Raw genomic sequence first — 16820 nt, 5'->3', positions numbered from 1 at the left:
ATTGATGTGTTTTTGAAAATCCGATTCGGTAAATTCCGAATAGGTAAATACCGATTCGGTAAATACCGAATCGGTATATACCGATTCGGTAAATACTGATTCTGGAATTGTCGGTATTGTGGAATCGGTAACCATTTTCCAAATTTTACCGAATCGGTAATATTTACCGAAAAATTAGGTACATACGAAATACCGATTTCTAAATACCGATTCGGTAAAATTCGGTATTTATTAATCGGTAAATTTAACTTACCTACATATGGCCCTAAGTGAGGGAACCTTATGGATATAATGAAGCAGTGGATTGATGACTAAATTAACTGGTATGCAGCTGTTATGGGCCACACGGGAAGGTTAACGTTCAAAGGTTATGGGTCAGTCCATCTACAGGTGCTGTGAGAGGCACCGAACAATGCTGCAAGGGGTTTGGCAATGTGGGTGGGTTGTAATTTCCTACAAGGAAACAGGGCATGTTGGGAATGCAAATTACTAAACTCAGACCAACATGTGGGTGACCACTGACACTGGTGGCGGGACAAATCAGGGACCTTTTTTCCATGATTGTTTTTTTCATTACATGTCGAATATAGGACAAATACAGGACCAGTACATTTGTAGCAGTTTTAGCATTTGTATGTCCAGTTATCTGGCATTGGATTACAAAACGTTATCAGCTGGTACTGTTGCTCTTCCATTGTTGTAAAGTAAGACAGTACTTGGTGTAAAAACCTTTCACCGCCATATTCTGAAAGCAGATTTGTGGAGGTGGTAGCACGTGGCAAGAATATTTGCCCATATCTAAGGAGAAAGACTATAGTTGAGTAACATCAAAACAGCACAACATCATTTTACAATAACATACAATAACTACTATAAAGCACATCAATAACATAACAAATAATCGACACAATAGAACAGACCAACAAAATGCAAGAACACAACACAATGACAAGACAATATTACAACTCAGCAATACAACCAACACACCACTACACCATATCATAGAATAGGATAATCTTTTAGATCAGTTAATTAAACTTACAATTTTTTTTAAAGCAAGAATTAAAAGCATCAATAAAAAAAATCCAGTTTTGTACATGTCTCTATGTGTTCCCTCTTCATTAGTTAAAAGAGTTTTTTGGGTGCGCCTGAAGCTCTTGCACAGGTTTGAAAGAAAGCTGCAAGGATCATAAAGCAATATTACTTTCGTTGTGCAAATACACAAGAGTAAGTGCTTTGGCATAGTATCAATTTCAACATAAAGTACAGGCTGAGCCAAAAGAGGGAGGCGTCGGAACAAACCCGCTAATAGGGAGAACATTGCGTAGCTTATAAAATATAAGTGCTTTGAAAGTTCATACTGCTTTAGCATAGATATTAGGTGCCCTGCGTAATATATGTTGTGTGAAAAAGAGGCAATCACAATACAATGTCACTACAGAGGCTGCATCTTCTGGGCCATTTTATCAGTCAAAGTGCGAACAAGTGCTGGGATATAAAAAGGAAATACTCTATTTGAAATCTAACTTTGTTAGTTTTTAATCTCCCAGGCTCATGAACTTGAGGAATATCCAGCAGAGAATCAAGTCCTCCTCTCCTTGAGGTAGTGGCGTAGCTGGGGAGGGGGGGCGGTCCGTCCCAGGCGGCACAAGTTTTGGGAGCGGAGGCCTCCCCCTCTACCCCCCGCTCTTAACTGCGGCCATTGCGGGGCAGCTGCAGCAGGAATCAACAGCACCCCCTGCTCTTAGATATGGCCGCAGCAGGGCGGCAAATGCAGGGGCCGCCGTAGGCGGCCGCAGGTCTATCCATGCCACTGCCTTGAAGGCAAGCTATTATCGCCTGCCGACACGTGCATGTTTAGTTCCTAATAAAGTGCTGTCTCAGCAGACCTTTTTGTTCTGTCATTAAAGTTGGACAAGTGCAAATTCTGTAATAGATATCTTCCTTTGGGTAGCTGCAGAGCCAGCATGTAGTCTCCATGTCTGCCTAGCTGAAAAATCAGCAGCTGGAGTTTTGACTTTAGCCCGAACAGTTCCTTAAGATGTGATTGAGGCTTGAGGAGGACGTCTATTGTCATCCAGGCTTGTGATCTGTTAGACCACACAGCTTTGAGAAAGGAGATTTTTTTCCCTGTTGAGTTTGTGGCTCTGATAATAGCTGGCTGGGAAAGTGTTAGGGCCGAAAGTGCTTCTGTCTTAAACATGGTTAGAGCCAGTTCAAATAGTCTTGAGCCTGGGACTTTCTTGGGTCAGTTATGGCCTTCCACACGGTGCTGCTTAGGGTGGCTCCAGACTCGTTTTTTAGGTCTCGCCTAGGCAGCGCGCATTCGCTGCTCTAGGAGGGCCTTTAGCCATCGGTCTGCTCCTTTTCAGGCACACTCGTGCTTGTGCTGGCATCCACCTTGCGGGAGCGAGCAGCGGCGCGCGTGGTAATTGAAAACATATGGCTCTCGCGCCAGCGCTGCTCGCTCTCGCAAGGCGAATGCCAGCATAAACACGAGTGCATTTGCCTGCTATTTCACGGCCGCGGTGCCGCGCCACGCTTCCTCGTGCTTGTTCGTTATTTTCATGTGCCGCCAATAACTTTTTTTGAGAGTCCACTTTTCATTATTTTAATCACCTCCCACGGGTTTCTGACATCCCTTTCTGTCGCTTCCCAGCTGTTCTCCACGCATACCTCCTCACTTTCACCCTCCTTCAAGCTCCCCCCTTCGTCACAGCAGCGTGCTCAGTCTGTTAGGAAAGGATTCCTCGGGCGCCGCCTCCACCCCTCAGTGATTGGCCTTTCTGCCAACAAGTGGCTTATGTGTTAAACCGAAGCACACCTCTTAAGTGCCGGGTTGCATGTCTCCCGGGCAGTGTGTGCTTCTAGTCTGCACTCTGATTCTCGGAACAGGAACAGCGCCAAAAATGTCACCGGAGCTCTGCTCCCTGGGGACTCCTTTCCCGGCCTTGCCAAGACCAGCGCGCGATCTTTGTTAAAGTTAATGTCCTTTAAACGGCGCCGATGTGAGGCTTATTCCAGCAGTGTGCTGCATTGACGTGTAATGCCAAAACATTACTGCCTTTAATGTGTACTATGAATAAACATCTGGCTTTATGCCTTTCTTTAACATCTTTGTAAAGCAAGGAGGGAAGCCAGGATTGCACCGCGGGTGGTCCCGTTCCCATTCCAGGGTGGGCAAACTAACCCCAAGCTCACACCTCTTCAAGGATATTTCAAGATACCATGTGGGATGTCAAAACTAAGTGTCTCAGACACCCCTCCAGTCCTAAGGCCACAGAATAGCCCTGTGCGAAGGGCATGTACACCTGATGGGCCAAGACAAGCTACCTCAACACCGCCAACTCTCACGACACGAGCATTTAAACCAATTAGCTCGCATTGGATTTAGTTGGAAATCAAAGAATTGAAAGCTAATGATTTGAAAATGCTCAATTACATTTAAAATGTCACTGAAATCTAGAATTTGTTTGCGTTTTTTAAACTTCCCTGTCCCTAAATCTACTCTTAACACATGTAATAAGTCTAACCTTGATTCCAAACAAAACAAATTTCCAACCTAAACCTAACTCTCCCCTATGTTTCCGTTTTGCCTTCCTTCTCATCAATTTTTCAAAACATTTGGTGCAAATTTCAAATAAGTGGAACAAAGTGATTGCTGCCCAGCACATTTTGCTGATGTTTTTCTAAGACTTTCTAAAAAAAAACAAGGATTGGCAAAGACAATTGTCTCGCCTTTTGTTTGTCAACGTAGACCTATTGTCTTTGCCAATACTTTTTGCATATGTAATGCAGCATTGAAAACCAAAGCTAAAAGCGTATTTTACCCTCACAGCTATAATGACACATGTACATGCGCGCATCACAACTCATGCGCATACATACGAAATGAGAGATCCTCCATTTTGTTTATTTTTTATATTTACTAATCCATTATGGTAGGCACCGATCTTGGAACGGTGAATAAAAATAAAACAAGCCTTTCCAAAAATGCATTGTGTAAAAGGAGCAACCCGGCAGCAAACTGCAGTTGGCAGGCCCTCTAAAAAAAAATAATTAAAACAAGAATTGGCATAGCCAATAGGTCTCGCTTTTGGGACATTATAAGTATTTAGTTATGCAGCACAATATCCTTGGTGCAACAACATCAACCGTTGCATGGCTAAACACTTATAAGGTCCCAAAGGCGAGACCTATTGGCTATGCCGATGCTTGTTTAGCTTGTAGCAGAACTTCAAAAAAGATCGAAGGCTGTTAACGGTCTGTCTCCAGAGGCTGAACTCAAGACAAATTCGAGCTGGTGAGGCATGGCGTGGTAGATTAAACACTCATCTGTATGTGGCAAATATGATGTTTTCGATTATTTTGCCGGCTCGTCCTCTCAGGGCCTCGGCACCATACGCGAGAGAGAGGGCGTGTTTAGCAGCCATGACTTGGAGGAGTGGTTGGAGAGACTTTCCATTTAAAGAGTACCTTAAGGTGTAAAAAGCAGAGGTTAGTGAGTTGTTTCTACTTTGTATCACACTGCACTGTTTGTTGTAAGCACCACTTAAGTCAAAGATTACACCCAGATATTTGTAGTCCAGCATGGATTCCAAGGCTGAGCCACTCTCATGGAAAATTGGAAGCAGGCGTCTTCTTGTGCTCTCCAGCATTGTTTTTGTTTTGTTGAGGTTAATTCAAAGCCTGCAATTTACAGTCTATAAAGGCAGTTGCACCAGTTAGTCACTGCAGGACAAACTTTGGTAAACGGATGAAGACGACATCATCGGCATAAAACATATGAAAGGCGTGGAATCCGGACAGTGTAGGGGAGTGAGAGTTAACGCTGTTGAGAGCAGTTGTCAGCTCCGCTAGATACAGTTTAAACAGAAATGTAGCCAAGACGCATGTTAGTTTGAGGCCATTGCTTGTGGGTATTTTCATTGAGACTGATGCGCCTGTGCCCAGCCTTTCACTTGTCCACATATTAGTATAGAACAGTTAAATGACACTTAGGAGAAAAGGAGAGATTCCCTAACTTTGCAACTGTCACCACAAGATGTTATGGTGAACCACAAAACAGAAGTGTTGATTTGCAGAGCGACGTCTAGCTTAGTCAGTTAACAGAGTCAGCATTAAGATGTTAGTGGTTGTGCCCATTTTTTAATGAACCCAGTTTGGTTCACTGGGACCAGAGAGCCTTCTTCTGCCCAGTCTGTCAGTTCGGGGAGCAGAAGTTTGGCAAAATATTTTTGCTCCCTGTCCAATAGGGCATTTGATGCCCTACTGTTCCAATGGGTTAGAAGATGATTTGCATACTAGCTCACAAAACTGGGTCTGGTGGCTTAGTGTACTAATGCATCCACTGCAGGGGCTTTTGTTCCACCTCATGGTCACAGGAATCAAATCACGGTCTGCTCAGCCTTTCATCCATCTGAGGTCGATTAAATGAGTATCGTTGGGTAATAATAAACATCTGTGATTCAGTGCCAAGATGCCTATGGGTGAACATGGGCTTTACAAATACTCATGTTATGTTTATGCATGGCTTTACGTTCCAGCTGCATGATAGATCCTGTTGACCAGTAAAGCCTTCTGAAGTTAATGGTGGAGATTGTACCTTTGTCTGGGTGGGCCTGGTCATGCAGTGAATAATGTAAACGTAAAAGGATCCTCTGAGGTTGGTGGTCACTTTTCAGTCGGCTTCCCAATTTGTAATAAGTGATCATGTGAAATAGAGCAAGGGATACAAAGGTGTAATTGATGATTGAGTTGTAGGTTGCCTAGTGATCGTTGGCTGAGCTGGAATTTGCTATGGTATGTGCTAAATCTGTTCATGAATTTCCACAATTTGAACTTGTGTTGCAGCCTGCAGTAGGTTAATGTTGAAGTCATCAGTCATGAAAAGGAGCGGAGCCGGGTTTGAAGTTGTTTGGGTGGTAATGAAAGCCAGTAGAATATTGATTGTTTCTTAATGAAAACCAGTAAAATGTTGATTGTTTCTTGCTTCTTAGCAAGCAAGGGATGAATGTAGACATTTATGATCAACAAGGGAAGAGCAGTAGCTGGGAAGCATTCTGAGAATAATACTGCTTGCAGATGAAGATAGTAGATGCTGATCTCTTCTATTTTAACTTTGATTTCAGACGCTACGTAGATGTCAAGCCCCCCAGAAGGGCAGCATAGCATGTGAGTTTTGGCTGCTAGTTTGCTGAATCTCAGAAATGCTGGAAGTTCTAAAAACTCTGGGACCAGGTTTTTTTGAATATAGCCAAGTGGAAGGACTTAATGTAGGCAAAAAAATGCCTATCCCTGATTATACTTGGCTACCATTCTATGTTCCAAGCACAAATTGAAAAACTCTCCTTTGGATACCACTAGACTAGGCGATTACTTTGTAAAAATTTCCTGTGATTATTTGCGTCTGGTACAGGGCATCTGAAAGCCAAGCCCAATCAGTTGTAGCATGTTGAAATTGACTTTGTGGCCATTTGGCGTCGTCATATCCATTCGTAGAGGTGTCTTGGCAACCTAATGGATCCGAGCCCTTCTAAGAACAGGTGTGGGTTGGTTTTGCTCGAGGGCATATAGCCCTACAGTAGGGTCTTGCTTACCCTGTTCTCCTGGCTATACTGGTGGGGAAAGGTCTATACCAGGGCTGTGCGGTATTAAAAATTGGGACAGGCTTCAACCTCATGGCGGGAGATCTCAATGCCCCATTTTGCAAATGCCGGCTTCTCCGCCCAAACCTGCCAGAGTTTGAAGGTCTTGAAAATGTGGCTGTGTATATGTCTGATGACTTAATGTGCCTTAGAGATTTCCTGCACCATGCGAAGCATTGTAGCTCTGTTGATTATGTCGAATTGCCCATGAGATCTGTATTTTGGTATGAAGATGAGGTTGAAAGGTGTTTCATGTGAACTGCCTGCCTTTGGAGTTGATCGCTAAATAAGCAGCATTCTGAGGGCCGAAGAAGGATGAGGTTTTATGGTGACCTGGGGAATAGGTCTTGCATCGTTATCTGACGTAAAGGGAGGGCCCAGTGATGGGTAATTAGGCTAATGATTGGACGGCTGGCCTTTTCAATTGTTCTAGAGTGAATGTTAATGCCAGATACCACCACAGACAGTGATCGATGCTCTGATTGGACGTGCTGACCGTCTGCAAGATTAGCTTCAATAGTTGCTGGACAGATTTGCTCGCCTGTGTTCGGTTGTGCTAGCTGAGTTATTCAGTGGTGCCTGTTTAGGCAGTTCATAGTTTTGGGTGGGTGAAGGACCTGATAGTTCTTGAAGAGAGGATTTAGAGGTCTCTAAGTTATCCTTGACTACCTTAGTGAAATTTGTTCAACTAGGTACCTCCTCTTCTACTCGCAGATCATTTGCTGCTTCTAGAGTCTTAGAGGCTGGTCTGAAGATGGAATGGACTTGCTCAAGCTCCACAGGTGAAGGTCCTGAGTGGACAGTTGTTGGTTCTGTGCTAGTGGCGGGCATGCTGGCCAAAGGCTGAATAATGGAGCCTATTTGGTGGAAAGCATTAATTTCTCACCCAGATGCTAAGGGCAGGCGTACTAGCATAGGGCTGAGTAGTTATACTGCTCTGTTGAATGACATTTTTTGATTCCCACATTAGTTGTGAGCTGCGATTGGAGCTTGCCTTAGTTAACTGTTGGGTTGCTATGTGTTGCGGGTTGGTGTTCCTCTGATGGCCGGTGATGGTTTGAGGCCTTGTTTGCGTACCCCATTGAGGGCACAGTTAGTAGACCTTAAAATATGGAGAATTGAGCTGACGATGGATCAGGTTTCATATGAAGCTTTAATTCTGTTAGAACGGAGTGTAAGGTGTCCTGGAGGCAAGCTAGCTTGTCGAGGGCCAGGCCGCAAGTGCAGATTGGAGTTCATTGGACTGCATTGTATCCAGTAGCAGCTGCTACCAGACACGGGTGGTAGGGTGGGGAGGGCGGTAGGTGGAGGAATTAAAAAGATAAAATAAAAATAAAAACGTACCTGGCTGCGGCCGGTGTTGCTGCAGACTCTCCTCTAATCCTCTTCATCTTCTTGTCTTTTTCCTGTCTGGACTCCGGCGGCAGGAAGCACCCAGGCTCCCAAACTCCCCTGACCAATCACAACGCTGCAGTGCAGTGTTGGGATTGGTCTGTGTTCCATATTTCGATGCTCAGACCAAGCTTGGGAGCCTTGGGCATTTTCTCCACCCAGGCTGTAATTTAGCCTGGATGGAGAACGTTTGCAAAAACAACAGTTGATGGACATAATGCAGAACATACTCATATATTCACTCCAGTACAGAGATCTGGGCCTAAATCCATCGTTTTTTTGCTCACCATGCCGTTCCAGTTTGAACCCAGCCATATGCAAATCAGTCTTGACCCTGTGCCTCATGGGAACAGTCCAGCCCGAACTGCCAAGCCAGGTCCTCCCTGGACTGGAAACAAGCATCCTAGGACCGGTTTCGGGGTTTCACCCCTCTTCAGCCAGGATAGCTTGATTCCAGTGGCATGGAGAGCACGGGACCCACGTCTGGGCATACCCTTCCCACTCGGGGTGACAAATGCAAAAACAACAGTTGATGGACAGAATGCAGAACAATGTCATACATTCACCCCAGTACAGAGATCTGGGCCTAAATCCATCGTTTTTTGCTCACCATGCCGTTCCAGTTTGAACCCAGCCATATGCAAATCAGTCTTGACCCTGTGCCTCATGGGAACAGTCCAGCCCGAACTGCCAAGCCAGGTCCTCCCTGGACTGGAAACAAGCATCCTAGGACCGGTTTCGGGGTTTCACCCCTCTTCAGCCAGGATAGCTTGATTCCAGTGGCATGGAGAGCACGGGACCCACGTCTGAGCATACCCTTCCCACTCGGGGTGACAAATGCAAAAACAAAGCTTTGTTCGCCCTATGTTGGCAGGGTATGCCCAGACGTGGGTCCCTTGCTCACTTTGCCACTGGATTCAAGATAGCCTGGCTGATGAGGGTTATGAACCCGAAACTGGTCCCAGGATGCTTGTTTCCGGTCCAGGGAAGACATGGCTTGGCAGTTCAGGCTGGACTGTTCCCATGAGGCACAGGGTCAGACTGATTTGCATATGGCCATGTCTGAACTGGGGTGGTGGAGTGACCTAAAGAATGATGATGGATTAAACCCAGATCAGTTGACTGGGGGGGAGTGTTTGATTTGCTCAAATGCTCCGTCCATCATCCCCTTTGGTATCGCTTTGTTCGCCCTATGTTGGCAGGGTATGCCCAGACATGGGTCCCTTGCTCACTTTGCCACTGGATTCAAGATAGCCTGGCTGATGAGGGTTATGAACCCAAAACTGGTCCCAGGATGCTTGTTTACGGTCCAGGGAAGACATGGCTTGGCAGTTCGGGCTGGACTGTTCCCATGAGGCACAGGGTCAGACTGATTTGCATATGGCCATGTCTGAACTGGGGTGGTGGAGTGAGCTAAAGAATGATGATGGATTAAACCCAGATCAGTTGACTGGGGGTGAGTGTTTGATTTGCTCAAACGCTCCGTCCATCATCCCCTTTGGTATCGCTTTGTTCTCCCTAAGTTGGCAGGGTATGCCCAGACGTGGGTCCCTTGCTCACTTTGCCACTGGATTCAAGATAGCCTGGCTGATGAGGGTTATGAACCCGAAACTGGTCCCAGGATGCTTGTTTCGGTCCAGGGAAGACATGGCTTGGCAGTTCGGGCTGGACTGTTCCCATGAGGCACAGGGTCAGACTGATTTGCATATGGCCATGTCTGAACTGGGGTGGTGAAGTGAGCTAAAGAATGATGATGGATTAAACCCAGATCAGTTGACTGGGGGTGAGTGTTTTATTTGCTCAAACGCTCCGTCCATCATCCCCTTTCGTATCGCTTTGTTCGCTCTAAATTGGCAGGGTATGCCCAGACGTGGGTCCCTTGCTCACTTTGCCATTGGATTCAAGATAGCCTTGCTGATGAGGGTTATGATTCCGAAACTGGTCCCAGGATGCTTGTTTCCGGTCCAGGGAAGACATGGCTTGGCAGTTCGGGCTGGACTGTTCCCATGAGGCACAGGGTCAGACTGATTTGCATATGGACATGTCTGAACTGGGGTCGTGGAGTGAGCTAAAGAATGATGATGGATTAAACCCAGATCAGTTGACTGGGGGTGAGTGTTTGATTTGCTCAAACGCTCCGTCCATCATCCCCTTTGGTATCACTTTGTTCGCCCTAAGTTGGTAGGGTATGCCCAGACGTGGGTCCCTTGCTCACTTTGCCACTGGATTCAAGATAGCCTGGCTAATGAGGGTTATGAACCCGAAACTGGTCCCAGGATGCTTGTTTCCGGTCCAGGGAAGACATGGCTTGGCAGTTTGGGCTGGACTGTTCCCATGAGCACAGGGTCAGACTGATTTGCACATGGCCATGTCTGAACTGGGGTGGTGGAGTGAGCTAAAGAATGATGATGGATTAAACCCAGATCAGTTGACTGGGGGTGAGTGTTTGATTTGCTCAAATGCTTCGTCCATCATCCCCTTTGGTATCGCTTTGGATGGAGAACAGGGCAAGTGCACATGACTGTTTTAGGAGGCCCGAGAGGGCCGGTCAAAATGTCTTGCACACTTGGAGTGTCACCACTCCTCCCCCTGCAGTGCTCTGGCTTCATGGGCCCAGCCTCGCCGCCGGGAAAGAATGGAGCCACTGCAGTAGGAAAAACAAAATGATAACATTACGTTATTATCTTTTTTCCCCCTTTTTTACCACTTAAAGAGCAGTGGGGCGGTGCTCCTCCACCTCAGTGTAGGAGCCACCTCTGAGTGTATCAATGTATTTAGTGTGCCGATTTCTAAGTTATTAGGCATGACATAGACTGCCATGGTATTAAGAAGTTCTACGGGCCAAACTAACTTACTCGACTGGTAGGTTAGAGCATTAACAACAGAATGAAATGAGCGGAGCAGGACGTCCCAGGTGTCCCTTGGCCCATCTTCTTGCCAGGCCGTTGGACCTCGGAGGTTATCCATTCGGCGCCTATGACGGGTCATGTAGGGGCTCGTTGATAGATGTGCACCTACTGAGATCCTCTTTAGGTCCGAAAATGGCAGACTCTTTGCCTGAGATAAAGGAAAAGCCTGGACTGGCAATTTACAGGAGGGATATCTACTTCTTAGCTGGTTGAAGGCTGCTGTGTTTGTGATAGCTGACTAAGTTGTGAACCAAGGTGTTTTTGCTGAGAGAGACCCATTGTTTCCTTGGTTATCTAAGAAAGAGCTCAGAGGGTCATCGGATGAAGGATGTTATGCCTCAGCGGCAGCCTGGAAGCCCTTCCTTTTGCCGGGGGATTCAGTATTGTCCGGGGTGTTGTTGGGAGGCTCTATAACCGAGCTGCCTAAAAGAGAAGATGCCGCCCATGACATAGGAGTCAACTCCCATGATGAGGGGGGCATTATTTCTATTTGACTGTCCCTCACTGTCAGGGTTTGCCTGGCGGTGACACTCAATAAAAAATGGCTATATGTTCTCCCATCCTAATTGGACCAGTGAAGCTACAGCCATTTATCCAATGGCCCTCACTCTGTCGGGTCATCTGAGAAGTTTGGCTATGTCAATGACGGAGCAGCCACCACCTTAGCCAAACCTATGTCCCACCCACATCAAATTCTGGTGGGCGGGCATTTATCTTGGCTGTATATGTACTCCGCCGCTATTGCAAAGGTGTACTACCTATACCGCCAAGGTATAAATCTGGCCCTTGGTTCCTTTAAGAGGAAGGTGCATGTCAAAATTAGAGGAGTCCATGCACAAAAAGATGAAGTCTAAAGTGTCCGGAATTAATGGGATTTGTTTTTGAACTTCTATGGCCTGGAGTGAGTTAACTTTGAAAACAGTTGACAGAGAAGGCAAATTCTAATGAAGGCTAGGAGCTACCATTTTAGAAAACACTGTTGGATTGTAATTGCAATAAGGCACTGTGGTGAGAAAGGAACTGGATGCCAGTGCAGTAAAAGTTAAATAAAGTTTCTACTAACGTTGTAATGATTTCCCTTAAGGACTCTGCCAATCAAAGGAGAATTCAATGTTAAAGAACCTTGCAACCTCATTTGAAGAAGAGATCTGAAATGGAAATAGGAAAACATATTATTGTGGCTAGGGCTCTTTAGATTTACCTTGAACTTCAGGACTTGAAATCTGCTCTAACAAATATAAAAGATCCAGGTTCTGACTTAAGATGCTTCAATGAAGTTGGAACATCTCTTCAAACTGGAACTGGGAGTTGTGCCTGCCTGGAAGAAGCAAGCAAATTAGTGGTAATTGGACATTTGGTTGTGGACCATTAGAAGTGCTGCTTGGACTGGTGGCTTGATGTCCAAGTTTACATCTCTGAAAGTTTAGAGACTTTTAATGCACCAGGGAAGTGGTCAGATAATGTTTCCTGGAGTTTGGGCAAGTACCTGCTCCTGAAAACCTTTGACAGGTGTCTGAAGACCCAGCCGTAGAGATCTGTGCTTTTATTTTTATTAGGTAAACAAGAACATTTAGGAAAGCTAAACAAGAACATTTGTTGCTACCAGTGGCAAACTGATTTTGAAGGATACATCTAAAAACAATTTTTTGATAAACATGAGGCTAAACATTGCTTTTTTTAACTACAAAAAATAAATGCACTGCTCCTCTCAAAGGACCGTTTTTGAGGATCCGCTGCAGCTGATTGTTCTGTTTAATTTTACTTCCAAAAATTGCCTTTTCTTTAAAGAACTTCCCAATTGTGTTTATACTAACTCCTGGTCTCCCAATCACACCTACTTCCTTTTAGTATCATTTTGATCATTAAATGAGGTTCACTTTAACTTGATTTGAAAACATTTGACGCATATCTATCCCTCCCCAACCCTTCTCAATCCAAATAACTGATTAACATATCCAATACTCAAATTACTTTCATATTTCACTATACTAATTCAACACAGATCCTTATGGGTTCCAGAGTAGCGTGCTACTCGTCAAAAAAAGTGCTTAAACCCCCCATCAGTGGTAACAAGCTCGATATAAATGCAAACCTCTTTCCCTCTTCTATCCCGCTGCTACCCTTCTCTATCCAAATAACTGAATAACATATCCACCACTCAAATTACTTTCACATTTCACTATACTAATTTTCAACACTAATCCTTCATGGGTTCCGGAGTAGCATGCTACTCGCCAAAACAGTTCTTCAACACCCCATCAGGGGTAACAAGTGCTATATAATTGGAAACCTTTTTCCCTCTTCTATCCCTCTGCTATCTTTCTCACTCCAAATAACTGACTGATATCCACCACTCAAGTTACTTTCATATTTCACTATACTAATTCACCACTAATCCTTTATGGGTTTCCGGAGTAGCGTGCTACTTGCCAAAAAGGTGCTTGCTTCAACACGCCATCCCGTGTAAAAAGCAATATATAAATACAAACCTTTTTCTCCCTCTTCTATCCTTCTGCTATTCTTCTGAATCCAAATAACTGACTAACCTATCCACACTCAAATGACTTTCATATTTCACTATACTAATTCAACACTAATCCTTTATGGGTTCCGGAGTAGCGAGCGACTCGCCCAAAAAGCGCTTTCACACCTCTTAAGGGGTAGTAAGGGTCATATAAATGCAATTACAATACAATACAATGCAATATATATCTTAACTGTAATGCTGTTTTGGGGTAAGTGTACAACATGCACTTTTCTTTTACAAAGGCCTTGCTCTCTGTGACGAGCTACCAACAGTAAGTTCTGAATTCCACAAAGAAAACTGTTTATTCATCATGAGGTAGATTGTTGTGTCTGTCGGGGGAGCTCAGCCACAGTTCACCTCAAGAGTGTGACCTCTTTCACCATTATTTACCAATCGGGTATACTACCGCAGTTTATGTTAACATATGTGAGAGCATGATTATTCAGTGATTTCTACCAGTAAGGAGTGACTGTAGTTTAGTTTGCTTAAATCCAGCCGCTGTGCAAGCACCTGACCTATTGAGCAAAGGATATTTGTGGATTTTCAAAAAATTAAGGCGCTTGATCTTAACAATTGTGGTAATAAAGGCGATGGAGGGCTTGAGTCTGACAGTCAAATTAAATTGCTCTTGTATGTTCCTTGCATAGGGGATAGTGTGTGGTGGAAAAGGCAATGCGGAAAGAGAGGCTTGTGGAAGCCAAGAAGTTGATTAAGTAGATATTCTTCAACTCAAGCCTAAGGATGATGTCAGACATGTTTTATTTAACAACTGTGAAGTGTCAAAGGTTTTGGTATGGAAGAAGGATGGGAAAGAAGGGAAAGAGAAGATTTGAGTTTCATCCGCCTATCGATGTAATAAGATGTCAAACAAGAAGAAAATGTCTTCAAGAGAAGTGACATAGAGGGAGAATAGGAATGAACTCAGGACTGATTCGTGGGGCAAAAATAACAAGGTGATGGAAGGAACTTCGAATTAATCTCAGCCACTGGCGATTGCTTTGGGCTGCATTCCATACCAGCATTTTTTGCCCATTGTGTCTGTCTAGACAGAGGCCTGCCTTATGCAAAGCAGTTTTGGTCCTGCTCCAATAGGAACAGTCCAGCCTGAATTTCCAGGCAGGTCCTGTCCAGATGTAAACACACGCACCCCAAGACTGGTTTCGACCTATTTAAGTCTCATCAGTGGGTTGAATCTTGAGTCCTAGTGCACAGTGAGCATGGGACCCACATTGGGGCATACTCTTCGCACTTAGGCAGTCTACTACAAAAAAACAACTAGGTGATGGAAGGAATGCTTTAATTAATCTAAGTCACTGCCAATTGGTCTAGGTCGCACTCCAGACCATCATTTGTGGCCCACTGGAACTGGGATGCGTACTTAGTTCTTATCAGTGGCTGAGATTAATTCAAGCATTCCATCCATCACTTGTTTTTATACTTCAGTGCGATGTCCTGCATGCGACAGATATGCCCAGACTTTGTTCCTGTGCTGACTATGCCACTGGAACATAGCCACACCCTCTGGAGAGCCCCAGTTAGCACAAAACCGGTCTTGGGTTGCTTGTGCTCTGGTTCAGAGAGGACCTGAACTGGCAGTCTAGTTTGTACTTTTCCTATGGCAGCAGAGTCAAGGGTGATGTGGATATGGCTGAGCCCAAACTGAAATGTGATGGTGTGCAAAAAAAACTGTGGACTGGGTGCAACCCGAGGAATTACCAGTAGCTGACATTAATTCAAGCATTCCATCCATCTCGTTTTTGTGTGCTTCAGTGAATATTAGGGCAGGCACACTGACAGGGGGTCAGCAGTGAAAGTGATGGTCACTTGAAGGCTGAGATTGGTCTGTGATTGAGATTCTTAGCAGTGGGGATTGAGGAACGTCAGGAAGCTGAGAATGAGCAACTTTAGGAGAAACAGGTACCATTTTGATGCTTGACAGTGAGTATCAAAGAATACCAGGAGGTCAAAAACTAGAAGCATTAGAGAGAGAATTTAATATTATTTTATTGTGTGCCCAGTGAACCAGAAGCAAAAGCATGGCTAGCTAAATTACTGTATAAAATGCTGCCTAAAAGGTTAGGAAAATGAGAATGAAGAAAAAAGGAATGTAGGAAGCAGAAGTGAGAAATCTTGCAACGAAATGGTTTCTTGGAGTGGATCTAGTGAAATCCAGAGTGCACTGGTTAAATTATATTAAAGGAGGAGAGGTGGAATGTGACCTGATTGAATGCCAGATGCAGAATATTCACGAAGAAATAAATGTGGTAAACTGGGCATTAGTTGGGGAAATGGAGGTGCCAGCTGTCTTTGACTTTTTTTGTAAAAGGCTAGGGCCACTACAAATATAAAGCAATGAAAGTGAAAGAGTGAATTCACTTGCATTTGTGTTTTAATCCTTACATGTATACTACAAAAAAACTATGTTGGTGTATGCCTTAACGTGTGCTGTTACATTTTATAAATCAATTGCTATTTCATTTTTGCACCTCACTGAAACCTTAGAATTATTGCACATTAACACACAGTTTAATGAGTCTCCTCTGTCTTATTTCATGGTATATGCTTTACAATTCAGCCTAATCCTCTAGTAAGCATCGCCACATCGAAGGGAGGATTTAAGAAAGTAGTAGAGTGAGGTCTTCCTGATAATACTTTTATCAGTTTGCCATGGTCTTCTCACATTCTTCTAATGAGAAGAGCTTGCCACATTTGACCAATAACAATTTTATTGTATGATTATTTTAAATCTTTTACAAAAGCGGTAGAAAGTTCAAGTTTAAAAAAACAAAATACATAAAATCTAATTAAGACAACATGTTTAAAATGCAAAAATACTATAAAATAACTAAACACACATGACTTAGTACCAAAGAGGAAAAGGGAAGAAAAAAAGCTGTCCGTTTCGTAACAACGCATGCAGAATTTGACATGCAGGGGTGTGCAAAACTGCAGGTGGCATTCTGTTCCTACCAAAAATTAGTATAGACATGTATATTATTAAATAAGCTTGCCACATGCTCATTAGGGCCTATCTGTATCACTTTTGTTACATGCTCTCCATTCAATTCACTCGCATTGAAAAAGTATAAATATAGCACCAAAATGTATTGATTTTAGCATTATATGTTCCAACTGATCCGGCTTGACACTCTGGTCAGTTGAAATAGCAACTGCCTTGTTGACTTTTAATGCTTACTGGCTATTTTTGCAGTAAAAGCCTGTTAGACGTTTATGCACTATTTTCTTTTGCAAAGGTAAGAGCCAAAGAGTAACAGGTGATTAAAGAAAAAGAAAGACAAGTGAGGACCTCAGATGACAGGGCGAGAAGGTTTATTGGGGTGGGTA

The sequence above is a fragment of the Triturus cristatus genome, chromosome 8 (assembly GCF_964204655.1).
Source record: "Triturus cristatus chromosome 8, aTriCri1.1, whole genome shotgun sequence".
Lineage (NCBI taxonomy): Eukaryota > Metazoa > Chordata > Amphibia > Caudata > Salamandridae > Triturus > Triturus cristatus.
Note: the sequence above shows the minus strand (reverse complement) of the source record.